Source organism: Sceloporus undulatus, chromosome 3 (assembly GCF_019175285.1).
Source record: "Sceloporus undulatus isolate JIND9_A2432 ecotype Alabama chromosome 3, SceUnd_v1.1, whole genome shotgun sequence".
In the NCBI taxonomy this organism is placed as follows: domain Eukaryota; kingdom Metazoa; phylum Chordata; class Lepidosauria; order Squamata; family Phrynosomatidae; genus Sceloporus; species Sceloporus undulatus.
This window is the reverse complement of record NC_056524.1, coordinates 119,296,852-119,312,770: the sequence shown is the minus strand read 5'-3', so window position 1 is coordinate 119,312,770 and position 15,919 is coordinate 119,296,852.

Sequence of the window (15,919 nt, the reverse complement as noted above, 5' to 3'; positions counted from 1 at the left end):
TGAGGAAAAGCAATTTATGATGGAAGAAAAACTAATTTGACAATCACTGCGCTCGCGCACACACACACACACACACACACATTGAGATGTCAACAAATCTATGCATCCAGAGGCTAAATCTGTAGCATCAACAAATAGTTCTTAAATAGTGGAATAGAAGCAGGCTTTTAACAGTAATGGTGGGATCCTACTGCACAACATTGTGGCTGTGCAATCCATCCTTCTGCCACTACTTTTAATGAACATCATGATGATGATGATGATGATGATGATGATGATGATTTTTATTATTATTTCTAATTTCCCACCTTTCTCCCAATATAGGGAAGATCCCATGAATAACTGTTAATTGTACTGTTTACCCATTATTGAAGTATGTGCGATAGGTCGTTCCTCAGAGATTATGATGCCATGTGGTGTGAGTGAGTTTTACTCCCTTCCCTCTCCCTCTCTGTACTTGAACAACCATAGATATTCTATTTCTGGTGCTGAAAAGAGAAGGAAGTATTGGCTCTTTTCTCAAACCAGGCTACACCATGCCCCCCCACCCCCAGCCTGTCAAAGAAGAAATGACTGCTTACTCACAAGGAGGCTGTCATTCCTTCTTTGTCAGGAGGGAGGGCAGGGAGGAAAGGTTAACAGGGAGGGCACCCTTGATGGCACAAAAAGCTCTGTTGCACTATTAAAGAGAAGTGCAGTAATAAAAGTTCCCAAACTGTTATGCTTATGGGTTTTTTTTAATAACACAGTTGTGGCAAGAGTGATGTGGGATTAAGGCTCATGTTACAATCTCCATTGCTTTCTGAACAAAAATGATGGGGGGGGGGCAGGTGCATAGATTTTTTTTTTCTTAAAAAGGACAACTCCAGAAGCTGCTTCAGCACATGAAAGCTACAAGAAATTGCTGGGGTACAAGAAAAAAGAAGTCATGAAGAATAATTGGACACCAACTATTCAGGCAGTCAAATCCAACAACTCAATTTTATCCTGGTATAATACATCAAGATACCAAAATAATGCACCAGTTACAGATCCTTTCCCCTGGATTTTGCAAGGATCACTTTCAAGCACTCCGTAAGGACATCTATGTTGAAAATGGATGTTCAAGTCAAAAATACAGGGGATCTCCTAAGGTGGGAACCAGTGATTGAGTCAGGATCAAGAACCTTGCAGCTTAACTGGGAATGGTGAAGGCTCCAGGGGAAGACTCCCTTTGTGGAGAAAGGCAGGATATAAATCCTGGAAATAAATAATAAATATAGACATTAAAAAAATTGCAATCCCTATTTAGCTATAGAAACCAACTGGGTGACTCTATACATGTCACATTATCTCAGCCTTAGTAGAAGACAAGGGAAAAACCAAGAAAACCTTCTGAAAGGGTTGCCATAAATCAGAGTTGAAGATACCTAACAACACGGGTACACTGCTATGTACTCTCAATTGGAAGTTACATAAATACAGTGAAATGTATCTTTGGATAAACATGCATGTTGCATCAGGCTGTCTGATTGTAATTTTGATTGCATAGAAGGAGCTGGGGTAGAAGGAGGGAGGAGTATCACTGAAGAGATCCACTAGAATAGGAATTTATGTAATTGAGACCTCTCTGTCTTGCTTGCCACATACTGAACACTACACTTTTGCTACCTATACTAACACTACCAATTTTGTTCAGCATAACTTTCCTGATGCAACTTTAAGTATGATGTCTCTGCCTGACCATCTCCCTTTATGAAGACAATTTTGTAACACTGCCTAAAGTCTCACCAGGAGACTAGAGAACAATCCTCTTCCAATTTACCTCCATACATTCCAAGAGATTCTTTTTTTAACTTAGCAGGGGGGAAATGGTTCTTTTCTTTTCCTCCTGGAGGAAAAAAACAACCCAACAACTTTGAATAAAAATCCTACAGAACAGAGCAGTCACCAGTTATGGAAATGAATTTGTATGTGTGTGTGTCTGCGTGTGTGAGGGGGGTAGTAATGACTACAACTATAGAGAATTACATGGATGCAGATAATGAAGAAGCTCTTAAGAGTTCTGATTTTAAAACTCTTCAGGGAAAAAAACACAATAAAAGAGCTGCCCCTTCAAAATGCAATGCAAACTGAATTTCACATATGCTACAAATAGCACTGACTTTGAGCAGGGGATAGAAGGGCAAAGGTAGCAACCATAAGGATATCATCAGGACAGGGAAAAAAGGCTCAAAAGCACGGCTAATAAAAAGTTGTGAGGGAGCATTCACTTTGTTTCTTTGCTTTGTTCTTTTTTATTGCTCTTAGGTAAAATATGAACAGATGAGTCCTTTTCTTGGCCTCTCCTTAGCCAAGTAACATTCAGCTTTCTGGTATAGTAAAGGGATTTCAAAGGACTGTTTATCTACCTGACTTTGTGTGTGTGTGTGTGTGTGTGTTGAAAGTGTTTCCTTCTTTTTCTTCTCTCTTTCTCTCCTCCTGAACATGATGATGATATAAAAAAAAAGAAGGGGAAAGATATTGATTTAAAACATTTTTATCCATAGGTACTTGACTGACCACAAAGTGAAAAGAAGAATAGGCTCATGAGCTGATATATTTTTTTGTTGGTGCTGATGTTTTACCAGTGAATAACTGCAGCTCCACATTAGCACAAGTTAGGAACAAGAAGTAAAGCAGTTTACAAAAGGAAAGTTCCAGGAAACAAAATAAAATAGGCTGTTGTGACATTTGGGCTTCCTCAGCCTCATATGGATGATGAGTGTTGGGAGAGGAGAGGCAGGCAGCTCTCTTCAGTATGGTTGCTATATGTGTATGGCAGATTAGGAGGAATTGGTAATACCAGGAATTGGTGACCCTGGAGGGTTGGGGTATGCCAGCCCTACTGTAATCTTGTTGTGGAATTAGTGTGGTCCTGATACAGTTTTTGAAAGCACTATCCTCCTCATTAAGAAGATTCATTGTCACACATCTAGAATGAGTAGATTCAGACAAGTATGTGTTGGTCATCTTGAGGTAGACTGCCAACTTCAGACCAAATTATATTGTATGATATAGCAACTGAGGGCTGACATTGTAATTTCAAAGGACCAAAAGGAAACCAAATATACATTGGACATCCTGTGTCATCCAAAGATGTAAGATAACTTTGGTAAAGTCAACCCCAGCAGGAAACAACAATATGTGAGGCACCCTGATAAAACAATACATGTCAGTGTCAAGCACACTTTTCTATTAGCTATTATACTCTTTGGATGACCCTGGGCCTTATGTTGATGTGAAATGCACCCTCTCCTTAATATGACTGCCACCAAAATAATAATGTGATGTTGATCCCCAAACTGAAGCAGACCCTTTTAAACTCTTTGTTTTAAAATACTGTATAATGATGGTAACATGGATATTATTTAAACTGGAGACAAGCAATAAAAACTGCATTTTATTGAACAGGTGGTTTAAACAGATGTTATTTGAATAGTTTCAAAATAAACAATTATTGGCTCAGGCACTTGTGTTATTTAGTGCAGTTGATAAAATGACTCTTTGAATGTTAACTTTGGGCCTGAAAAGACAGGCCAAAATAAAGCTGCTTCAGGTCACTTTGGAGGTATGCTGTTTATATGACACAAACATTTTAAGAGGCCAGAAGCTGTGCCAAAGATGCGCTCCAGTCCTTAGGACTGGAGTGTGGCTATGGTGCAGCTTTTGACCTCTTGGACGCATGCATCATTTAAACAGCATACCTCCAAAGTGACCCGAAGCAGCTTTATTTTGGCCTGTCTGTTTGGGCCCCATGTTACAAATCTTCAACACTCCACAGAGTATCAGTGTTACTAATTCTCAAAGGCACTCACACTGTCCTTTCCTGCTTATATTCCTAGCCTATAAGCTAATAGTATTGCCACTCAGTCTAACTATATTAACTCCCTCACTTGGAGTAACTAATTGGTTAAAAGTCTCTCACTCTAGACCTTAACCACAGTTCCCTCCTGGAACTCCTAAAACCTATGGAGTTTATCAGACAAGGGAAATTGGAAGTATAATCCAATGGCAATCCGAACGTAATCATGGGGTTTAACGTTATTGCGTGATAGGCTACCACACGCAATTTCGGGCAATGGCAAGCTATTTTCAGGCAATGGGAAGTCAGTTCAAATGCAATTCAAATTCACGTAAATTCGCTGAACTTGAGAATTCACATGAATACATTCTGACCCCACTTTCTTTTCATTTGAAATTAAGAGAAATTCGTCCCATGTGATAAACTCCTATGTCCTTCTCTGGACTCAGCAGAACCCTCGCTCTCTGGAGTCTAAACTCTGACTGAAATTCCAACTGCCACAATGGAATTTTCAACCTTCTCCAGCCAGCATCCTATTGGTTGACATCAGCTGGCTTGTGATTGGCTGTTACTATGCCAGGCTAATCTGTCTTTTCGCTATAGTAAGACAGAAAAACAGATTCTGTTTCTGTTATATAACTGTTGTTTTATATAAATGTATATAAATTTTTATAAATGACGACAATGAGGAGGAGGAAAAGAAGCATACCTAAAAGACTAAGCAATGAATTCAAAGACCCCCTCCCCATAAATAAAAAAAAACGATGATAAGGAAAGATAAAATCACCATCTTAAAGGGGGGGGGGAAATAAAACACACAACACATGATGAAAAATTACTTTTGAAACAAACAAACAGATCCAACAAAGATAATCCATACTATTATATTACAAATGAAAGTAATATTTGTTGTAAGAACAAATCTGAGAGAAGTTATTCAGTTATTTGGAAGAAACAAAAAGGTTTTATAATCATGATAGAAGGAAACATAACTTGAATCTGCAACTAAATAATACCACAGTTCTGGTTCTAAATCTTTAAAGACAATTCTCCCTCCCCAACAGGTTGTCTGACATTCTGAATCTGGAAACCCACAGAGCTTCAGATGAGCTCTAGCCTTGCTTCTGGCTGCTTCACGGTTTATTTAACTCCGAGCAGCAAAAGAACTGGTCTGAGAGCCCAGTTTGGTTAAGGATTCAGGAATTGTCCAAAACTTATTCCACTTATTATTTTCAAAACAGATACGGATGAAAACTAGAGTTTGCTCTTGGGTTTCATCTCCCATCTCCTTCCTCTGTAAAAATTTTCCCCCTTAAAGATCTTTATTCTTTGTGCTGTTGCTGTCATAACAAAAACTGAAATGGAAAAAAAAATGTTTGGCATACATTTGGATTACTTTTTGGACTTTCCCAAAATCTGGTGTAAAAACAGGCAAACTTCATTTTCTCAACAGGATAATGTCCACTGTCAACCTGTTGTTGGGTTACCCAGTATATCTTCCTCAGCTCTGTTTGAATTGTCCTTTCCTCTGTCTTCCTTTTGGAAATGGATGGAGATGTTTGTTTCTGTGTGTGTCTCTCTCTCTCTCTGTGCAAACTACTATGACATGTGAAAAGACCAGAATGGAACAATGGGTTAAAACAATAAATAATTGTACTTAATAGAGTTGCAGCAATTGAATGTTTTTGGTTGTTTATTTACAGTCTGAGTGGCAGATGGTTTGAGAGCAAATGTGCCAGTTTGGTAGATTTTTGGTAGGTGGAAGCTGCTGAGCTTGAGGACCAAACAAACCTTGAGATTTGATCCTTTTACTAGCAGTTAGTCAGTTTTGAACAATTTATATTGTCTTAATGCATCTCTTGAAAACATCTCTTAACCCCTTGTAAATACAACATATTCTTCTAGAAAATAGTCCTTGAATAACATTCACATTACTTCACTTTATCTGATTGCCACACATGACCTTTTTTTTTTAATGCCAGAGGGTTCATGCTGTTCAGAGAGTCTCCTTAATTCACTAAAGCAATAAAGAGCCTAATTATTATATTTTTCTTTGCACATAAGGGTAAGGATTAAGATACATATCACAGCTACTTAAATAATAATGCAACAGCATTTAGTTTCCATTAAAGACTCCCTGCCTCTCTGCAGATCACTGAATATTTTTGCTGATCATCCCAGATTTTTAACACTTGTTATTTCTCTTTGTGTTTTTGGGTGTGTAGTAATTGGATTTATTCATTTACTTAGGCACTGTCTGTACTGGTAGCTCAGAGTATCCTGGGCCCACAACAGTCCTGACCTGCTCCCATTACCTTGGCTTCTTTTGACACACCATGACAGCTGTCTGCACAACTGGGCCACCGAACATGTCCATTGCCACCATGGATTGCTCTCTTCTGAAATCAGAACAAGGCACCCAGTGACAAATACAAGGCTGGATACCTCATTCTGACTCACAGCTGTGACCCAAAATATCAACAGATCCTCTGAGTGCCCCAATGAGACAGCCATGCAGACAGCCACTGTGGCATGGGAATGGAAGGCTCCAGATCTTCCTGGAAGATCCGGAGCAACAGATAACTTTTAAAAATGTGTTTTAAGGCTTGTATACTCTGGTTCTGTTGTGGAATGCGCCACATGTCATCCAGACGTCTCATTCCAGAACCAGGGGTTGGGCTGTGCTTTGTCCAAACAGTATGACACCAAAAGGGGAGACTTTTTGGCCCATGCACGTAAGACCTTAATTAGGGGTGAATCAATCCACCCCTTTGTGCCATGGTCTGGGCAGCTTCAAAGCGTGGTGTTTTGACATTACATTTTCTGAAGCCACCCAGAAGCTGCATACACATGGGCTGGCTTCTGGGTGATTCAGTGATGCAATGTTTACATGCCACATGCTGCTAGAGTGCCTGAAAGCCAGCTTCCATCTGTGCCAGGGTGGAAAGCTGGGTTTTTGCCGGTGCAAAAAGGAGCACCTATTTGCCTCTTCTTTTTGGGCCAGCAAAACGTTGGATTGGGGCAGTGGCATATGGTTGCTGTGGTCCCAATCCAGCTTTCTCAGGGGTGGTTTCAAGCCGCCCCTTCAGGGTGGTCTGTTTCACTCCATAGTTAGTATTTTTATTCCACTGCCTAATCTAAGAGCAGCTTCTATGAAACTAATAAAAGCACAACAGTCTTTGCCAATAGATTTATAACCTAAAAAACTAATTGATGAAAAGAAGGAATTATGGGAAGGAAAGGGAAAAAAAGCAAGTCATTCTTAAGGAGGACCTGTAATAATGCCACTGACTCCTGTCTCATGGTCCTCATGCTGCTGGCTGCTGCTATAGCTGCAAGTGATAAGAGACAAGAGAAAATCCCTCATAGAGATGTAAGGGAAATATGAGCAAAGCTTCTCCCTTCCGAGAAGGTTCTTGGAGTGCCCAGCAACAAAGGAGACTCAGAATTCTAGATATGGTCAGAGTAAGACACAGGTTTATTTCACCGATCGGGGCTGGCAGCTCACCAAGAAGGTGAATCCAAAACTGCCGCGCCCTGCTTTGTATCTTTCACATTCTTATACATTTTCCTACTTCTCTATATCCTAGCATAAGCCAATTACAAAAAGCAAGAACAGCCCACTACCTAATAAGGGTGCAAGGTTCAAAAATTCATGAGTTAGGCTTGAAGTTACTAGCAAGGAGTTTCTTCAGCCGTTGCCTTGCGAAGGAAGCTAATTAACGAAATAGGATTGCGGTCAGGCCCACTTACAGGAAAGAGCAAGGTGTAGCTTCAATTGCTTAAGCAGAGCTTGTCTGTGGCAAGCTTTGTCCCTGTTTCTTCATACAAATTGATAACATGAACATAGCTATTTCAGATTTATAAACTTCAAACCTCTCAGAGATACGCTTTCAGCATTGTTGGTAGAATTGCCCTGCTTCCCATGACATGGTTTTATGTACTAAACTATTAGAATGGTTACCACTAGCGATAGCCATAAAAGGAAACTTCAAAGAAGACGGGCCTATTGCTGTGTATGTGTGTTGGATCCAAACCTTTAAACCAGGTTCCCATCTCATACCAGCATCACAGTCACTCATCCCATACTTACTGTCTCATAAGCCATCAGCAATGTTTGTTTGAAATTATATTTACACATTCTAAATATCTTCAAAATGAATTTGTCTGTGCTACTTTTGCTTAATAATAACAACCAGCCTGGGTTCTGCAAGTTTGCTAATAATTTTATAAGGGACAAGAAACCACTTTGTAAGCATAATAAGCAGTGGACAGTGAAACCATTTAGCAGGTCAATCATTCAGTCACATGCAATCTGAAGTGGCAGAAGCCAGATAAGGCATAGTTCCCAAGTTCCTGGAGATACAGACAGGAGATAGGATTGTTTTTGCTCTGACAATTCTTCCTGCTATTTCAGGGGACTGGGCTAGTTCATCTGTATCCCAGATGGGCTTTTCATGCTCTACTATTCACATGGAAAACAGCCATTTTAAAAGTGCATGATATTTAGGCATTTTTTAAAAAAAATTACAGCACTGATATGTGTCTTTAGTTATACTTGTCAAAAGGACCTGTCTCACTGAGGGTATGAACTGTAATACACCAGATATACATGTTAAGGAAATGTGTGTATATATGAGCCTACGTTAAAAACATAAAGATGGTGCCTTATGTCTTATGCATGTGCATAATGTGCATCCCATGGGCCATGGTTCTCTGGGAGGAGAAGCTATTCTGTCACACGCTGTGTGTCATACAAAGCATGCTTAAACAAACAGCCCTAATTCATTTTGCTCCTCAGTGGAGTTTCAGGTTTTGTATTTCTCAATCCTTGTTGGCAAATCTGGCGTGATAAGTGCATTGTTTCAGTACTTGCATTCCTTATTTCAGTCTGACAGAAAGTCAGCAGGCGTTTATATATGCATGAGAGACAGTGAGGTAAGGGAATTGGGAGAGTAGACAATCCCTTACTGGGTTCTGACACTAGAAGAAGTAAAGAGGGAAGCAAAGAGAGCAGAATCAAGAATAGTATGAGACATGTGGAGTCTTCAAAGTGTGTCAACTATTTGATGGGCATTTCTTGTATGCTTTTAAATGTTAATGTGCAAAAACAGAAGGAAAACATCCCAAACAAAATGGCAACTCAACACAAACTGTTTCTCCAACCACCCGCTGCCCAGTAATCAGAGGAAATAGAAATACTAGGAAACACATTTTTAAGCAATAGAAAAAATGTTGAGAAAGAAAGAAAGAAAGAAAGTATAAAGACTGTCAATAAGAGTATTAGTACGGGTCTACTTTTTGCACTTGAAGAAGATCACCCCAGTCAGGAATTTGTGTGATGCATTATTAAATGGTAGGAGGAACTGTCAAATTCAGTTTCCCTTTCCATGACATACTTGTCTACAGCCTACAAAAACTGCAAGAGATGTCTTCCAGTTCCAGAGAGGTGTTGATAGAGCAGGCAGTGGTCCAACTTTTCCCTGCTGGCAGATGGTCTCTAAGGGACTACCACCAGCTGGCACAGAAAAGAGCAGTCCTGCTGGGTTAGGAGCCAAAGTCAGTGAGCTGTGAACAACACCCCCCAGTGAGCCACCTGGCAGCTCTCTGGAGAGCACCCTTTCACAACTCGGTATATTTTATTTCCCTGTAGATCACACTCTTTTTGAAGAACTTTGTTTGATTTTTTTTGGTAAAAAAATTAATAGGTTATGTTTGTTTTTTGAATTAACTGATACATGTAGCAGCAGGGAATGCTCCCACTTGAGATTTAATTAGTCATTGGGTGCTAATGTTTTTAGCATAAGTATTCCTTCCCACAACCTTGCTTCTAAGTGACAACACAAAGCAGATGAATAAATAACGAAATAAATGCAATCCTATCTGTCTTTATCTGTAGGGTTGCCTCTGGGTTATACAATGCTGCAATTTATGCTATATTATGCTTTTTTTGTTTCACAGTCAAATTCTATCCATTTATCAGCTTTGGCTTACTGTATTTGCTATTTGCAGGAAGTGACTCTTACTGCAGTCTGTAGGCCCTGTTATATCCAGACCAAGCTACAAGAAAAGTGATGGTCCAAAACACACTGCAGAAATAATCAAGTTTGAGATTGCTTTAACTGCCCTGGTTCAATGCTAGGCAATCCTAGAAATTGTAGTTTATTGTAGCACCAGACCTCTCTGACAGAGAAAGCTAAATGTCTTACAAAACTACAGTTCCCAGAATTCTCTGACATTGAGCCAGGGAAGTGAAAGTGGTCTCATACTGGAATGACTGCAGACTGCAGTGTATTTTTGACCTCTGTTTGGAACTCCCTTTCAAGGCAGTTTACAACCTTCACTTCATTAAGAATACAACAGTCCCATTGACTGCAGAGTTCATAACACTGCTTTGGATCACACTTCTTCTCATGATTTGGTTGATTGCTATAGTTTATTTAGGAGACTTTTGCTTGGTCTGTGTTGAATGGCAAGGCCAACACACAGATTATCATGTAAATCACTTCCTCCCAACAAAAGATCACACTGAAGGGGGAGGGTAGCAAGCCCTCCCAATCTATGCCGGAAGGGTCCTTGGAGCACCCAGCAACAAAGAGAGTCAAGAGTCCGAACTGTGGCTCAAAATAAGCACACCTTTATTTTCCGTATGGGGTGACAGCTGCCTAAATGGCGATTCCAAGACTGTCACACCCAATTGTCTTTCTTCAAACCTTTTATACATTCAAAAATGCAAGCATAGCTTAACCAGCATCTTCTTCAAGTTACCTTTTCACATTTCTTAATAATTCTCCAAAACCAGTTTATTGACTCATTCCTGCCTTCCTGGCAAGTTTCCACAGTTCTGGTTAATCTTTCATAATCCCATTGTTCCTCTTTATCTCTAGTTTAGATTGCTTGGCTATGCTATGCTATAATCATTAAGCTGCTCAACTGTCCTTTAGTCTTTCTAGGTGGCTGTCCCTCTCAACACAGTGTATATATACCCCACTCACCTCCATGCCAGCATTCTATGAAGATGCAAGCAAAAGATGCTGTTGAAATATCGGGGGGGGGGGGGCTCTTCTAGAAGCCTAATAGTTCAAAAAAGCCACAAAAAACTATGGATGCCAGCTGTGAAAGCCTTTGACTTCACAATTTTGCTTATTTTTTCCCCTTGCAATTTGGATATCCCTATGAGCTTCCTGGAAATAATGTCCATGCAGGGCATCCAGCTACAGGAAAGTAGCTGAACATGCCCTGTTGATCTTCTTGCTCTCTGACAACATGGATGTGCTGCTTACAAACTGGATTTGGAGAGGAGGGATTTTTGTTGCTACACAGTTGTAATGGAATTCCAACCTCTACAAGAATCAAAACTGGGAAATTGAGCTTGCATAAATCTGACTTATGTCATCACAATTCATGAATAGGATTCCAGCCATTTTTGACATTAAAAACAATGGGTCTCTCTCTCTCTCTCTCTCTCTCTCTCACACACACACACACACACACACACACACACACACAGAGTGTGTGGATAAACTACAATGTCTTAAATCATGTTGATAGGAAATATATTGCTTTTTGGACCCTACTTCAAATGTAGTCCATTTTCTTTTCATCTTTCCCCATCTCTGCCCTCCTCTTGCCTTCAAGTTGCCTGTTGACATATCATGGATTTTTAAAGGGTTTTCTTAGGCAAGAAATACTTAGAGGTGGTTTTGCCAGCTCCTTTCTCTGAAATATAATCTACAGCAACTGGTATTTGTTGGTGCTGTAAATCTTTAGTAGCTGTATGGGTAAAACTCAGCCAATTATAGTCCAAACAAAAAAAGGAGAGTTTTACCTAAATAATATATAATAAATAAAACTTTTATTTATATCCCGCCTCTCTGTGACAAGACAATCAAAGCGGCTACAACATGTTAAAATCCACATTTACAAATTTATGTCCCAAATCCCCCCCCCCTTTAAAACAGGATTAAACAAATTACAATTAAAACATCTATTAAAAACACAATAAAATACAGCGAGGACAGAGCGGTGGGATGATACATGATGTGGGGGGCAGTCATTCTGTGACCAGGCACCTTTATTCAGGAAAGGCCTGCCGGAAGAGATCCGTCTTGACAGCTTTTTTAAAGCTATCTAAGCTGGCAATTTGATGGATCACATCTGGCAGACCATTCCATAGTTTGAGAGCAATTGCAGAGAAGGCACTCTGGGAGGTAGCAGTTAGTCTGGAGGTGTATGTTGGAGGTGTAAAATTATACAAATATTTTTCCCCATTTCCTTTTTATCTTTGGACCTTTGGGGACCAAAAATCATTGGCCTGAAGAAATGCATGGAAACTGACTGCAAATGATTAAGGTCTAAAATAAGGGATATGAGAGAATAAGAGTGGTATAGCTGTCTACAGTCACATTTTCTTAATTAATTAATTTTCTTAATTGATTAGATTTTGTTGCTATTTTGGTATGAAGATATGGTAAATTCAGATCTACATTTGACCTGCCTTTAGCCACTTGATATGCAATAAATCCCATTGAATACAATGGGAACAAGTCAATACACAAAACAACTGTGCTATCATATGAGGAAAGAAAAAAGAAGGGAAAAAAGGAGTCTTGTGGCATTTTTAAGAATAATCAAATTATTTCAGCATAAGCTTTTATAGGCTATGATCCGCTTCATCAGATAATGGTTGCTAATCCATGAAAACATCCTGAAAATAGGATTATATTGTTGATCTCCTAGCATTTGGTTACTCAGCACACAATGACTTTCAGCCAAGTGTATAAACATTCTCTGTAGAAAAAAAAATGTATTTGAGTATATGTTTTATGTTCACATTGGGCACCATGCAAAGGGAAGGGACCTGTCTGTGATGATTAATCTATGATGGCTTATTCAGACTTGCAAATCATCTCTATATTGTGGTCATGTAATGAAAATGCCTGTATAAACCAGCCCCTGGTGACAAGCATCTTAAATCACTTTTCCTTATGAGGCACACCCTGCATCTGGCACAGTCCCAGTATTCTTATTAATTTAGGGACAAATGGAGGCCAAGTTCCCTCGTGCCCCTCTTCACAAAGTTTTGGGAAACAAGTGGTTTTATGCATCACAAAGTTTGAAGACACAAAAGATGTCTGAGAAAGAACCCCCTTTCCCCTGATTTTCATGGAAGCTCGTACATGCATATAGTTGCATTTCAGCTTACTATGATAATAAGAGACATACATGGGACATGCAAAAGCAATCTTTTGCAATGTCTGTAAGACAGACTTGCTCTTTTGGCTCAGATGTAGTTTGGGAGTGTCCTTAATCAATTAGGTTTTATCAGTCATGTTGGGTGATAAGATTTTGGCATCATTCACAAATAACTTACTTGTTTATTTATTGTCAGGTTGAATTGCCAAAAAAATTACAACAGAAGTATATTAACTCACATGGCAGTATTAGTACCATTCTAGTAAATCCCCCCCCCCCCACAAAGACTGTATCTTTCCAAGCCTCTCAGTTTAACAGTTAAATGGGTCACCCAGAACCACAACATGCTTTCTATACATTGGGAGGATTCTCTATTAATGCAGAAATTAAACAAACAAGCAAACAAACAAAAGAGAAAGTCTCGTAAATGGAAAACCACACTTACTTTTTATTTACTTAAAAATACTTTTATACCACCCTTTATCTTGAGACTTAAATGATTTAAACTTTCATGATACAACAACAGTAACAACAACAAAACCCACCAACATATCCTCATATAATACACTGTGCAGTAAGCAACAGGATCAATAACAGAAGGCAGAAAAGACACACTTATTGATTGGTCCTTACAGAAACATTTGCACCACTCGTATTTGTGTTGATATTTAAGATAATACTTTGTGCCCTTCATATCTGCTGAGGTTTGGTTCCAAGACTCTCAATGGATACCAAACTCCATGGATTCTCAGGTACCATTAAGCACAATGGCACAGTAAAATGGTGCCTCTTATACCAAATGGCAAAATCAAGGTTTGCTTTTTGGAATCTATCTATCTATCTATCTATCTATCTATCTATCTATCTATCTATCTGAATGTTTTCAAACTGTGGATGGTGGATCCATGGATAAAAAAATCAGTAGATATGAAGGGTGACTGTATAAACTGAGTTGGTTATGTGCTGTCTTCAGAATATGCATATCAGCTATTTCATTTCAACTTTCATAAAAGTTTAGCTTTGTAAAAATGCTCACATTGAAGGAAAAAATTATATGTGCCCATTTTTCTTTCCTGTCTTCTACCTGTGCAAGAAAGTGCTTCCCAACTGGAGTCCTGAACAAGAGCTCTCCAGCTAGGGTCTTGGGAAACATTGTAACCACGAATTGGAAGCAACATGTTACAAGTAAAAAGGATATAACACTACTAGTGACATTATGTTTTCTTGTGTATTCAGCAATGTCTACTCTTTACTTCAAATTGTAATATGTTAACTGATGTGTTAGTAAAGTAGCACAGATACAGGATAGGCATACTTGGCTTAACAAGACTACATGTGAAATGGATCTAGGAGTTCTAGTAGACCACAAGTTGAACATGAGTGAATAGTGCTAAAACAGCCATTGCAACTCTAGGCTGCATCAATAGAAGGGAGCTAGGTATGTTTACCCCAGAGGAGGTTAAGAAGTGATATGATAGCTCTGTCTAAATATTTGAAGAGGTGTCATATTGAGCAAGCTTGTTTTCTGCTGCTCTAGAGAACAGAACCTGGAATAATGAATGCAAGCTACAGGAAAAGAGATTCCACCTCAGCATTAGGAGGAACTTCCTGACAGTAAGGGCTGTTCAGCAGTGGAACACACTCCCTCAGAGAGTGGTGGAGTCTCATTCTTTAAGCAAAGATTGGATGGACATTTGTTGGGGATGCTTTGATTGTATGTTCCTGCATGGCAGGGGTTTGGACTTAATGGCCCTTGGGGTCTCTTCCAACTCTTTGATTTTATGACCTGATCTGTACTTTCTAGACTAAATGTAAGGATCACAGCTACTCATCAGATTTCACACTTCTGTAAATGTTGCAGTACAGGTCTAGGCTGTTCAATCATATCCAAAGAACACTTAAATATTATTTTGAGGTACAGTGTGCTTCTAAAAGAACAATCCTATTATAAAGATGCCTGAAGGGCAGAGAGTTCAAATATCAGAACCTTCTGTCTATCCAAATACCAGTCTGGTGCCCATTGGCAGGACAGAAACATGGAGGAAAACAATTTTATCTCTGAAATTGAGTGTTATTGCGGTTTTGCTTTGGTTTATCTTGTGCTACCAGGGGAAGTGCTGTAATAGTGCTCATCCTCCCAAGGCTGGACCTTTGTTTTCATGACTTTGTGAGACACAGATTTCCATTTCCACAGAAATCATTTCGAAGGTTGCTAGTTTGTGTATGTCTGTTGTTTTAAAAAAATAATAAAAATTGTAAAATGTGCATTTAAATGCATTTTAAACCAGGCATGTTATTTTGTGTGTGTGTGTGTGTGGAATTTTTTTTGGAGAGGGGAAGAGAGAAAACAGAAGGAGTAGAATCATGAATAAAAAGAAATAAAAGGGACAGGAATCATAAATAAGTATGATTTTCCCACTCTCTGCCCCTTGTTTTTCATGTCATTTTGCTAAAGGGGAAATTGAGGATATGTTGAGGAAGAGATGACTGCCAAAACTTTTAGGAGGGAAAATTGCTGTGTACAAGGACTCATAAAAAGTAGCGGGTTGTTTAAAAAAAACAACACTTGATTTTAACCAGAATGTAATTAATTAATGAGTGTGAGTTTTTATTTTGGCTTATGCAGCAGTTCTTTTCACCCCCATTTCTCATTATAGATGAAACTGTTCCCTAACACAGTTCTGGACAAAATATCCTATTAACGGTTTAATTTTTCAGACATTACATATACACGAACATCATCAGAAATTAATTTCTTTAAATGGTCCTTTCCCCAGTGTTATTGAAACACTGCAGCTGTTCCAGCCATGCTAAGTGAAAATGATCATGGAAAAGTTTGTGGCAGCATTGAACATGAAAACAAAAAGTGAACCTCATAACTGAACAGTGGACAATAGCTGC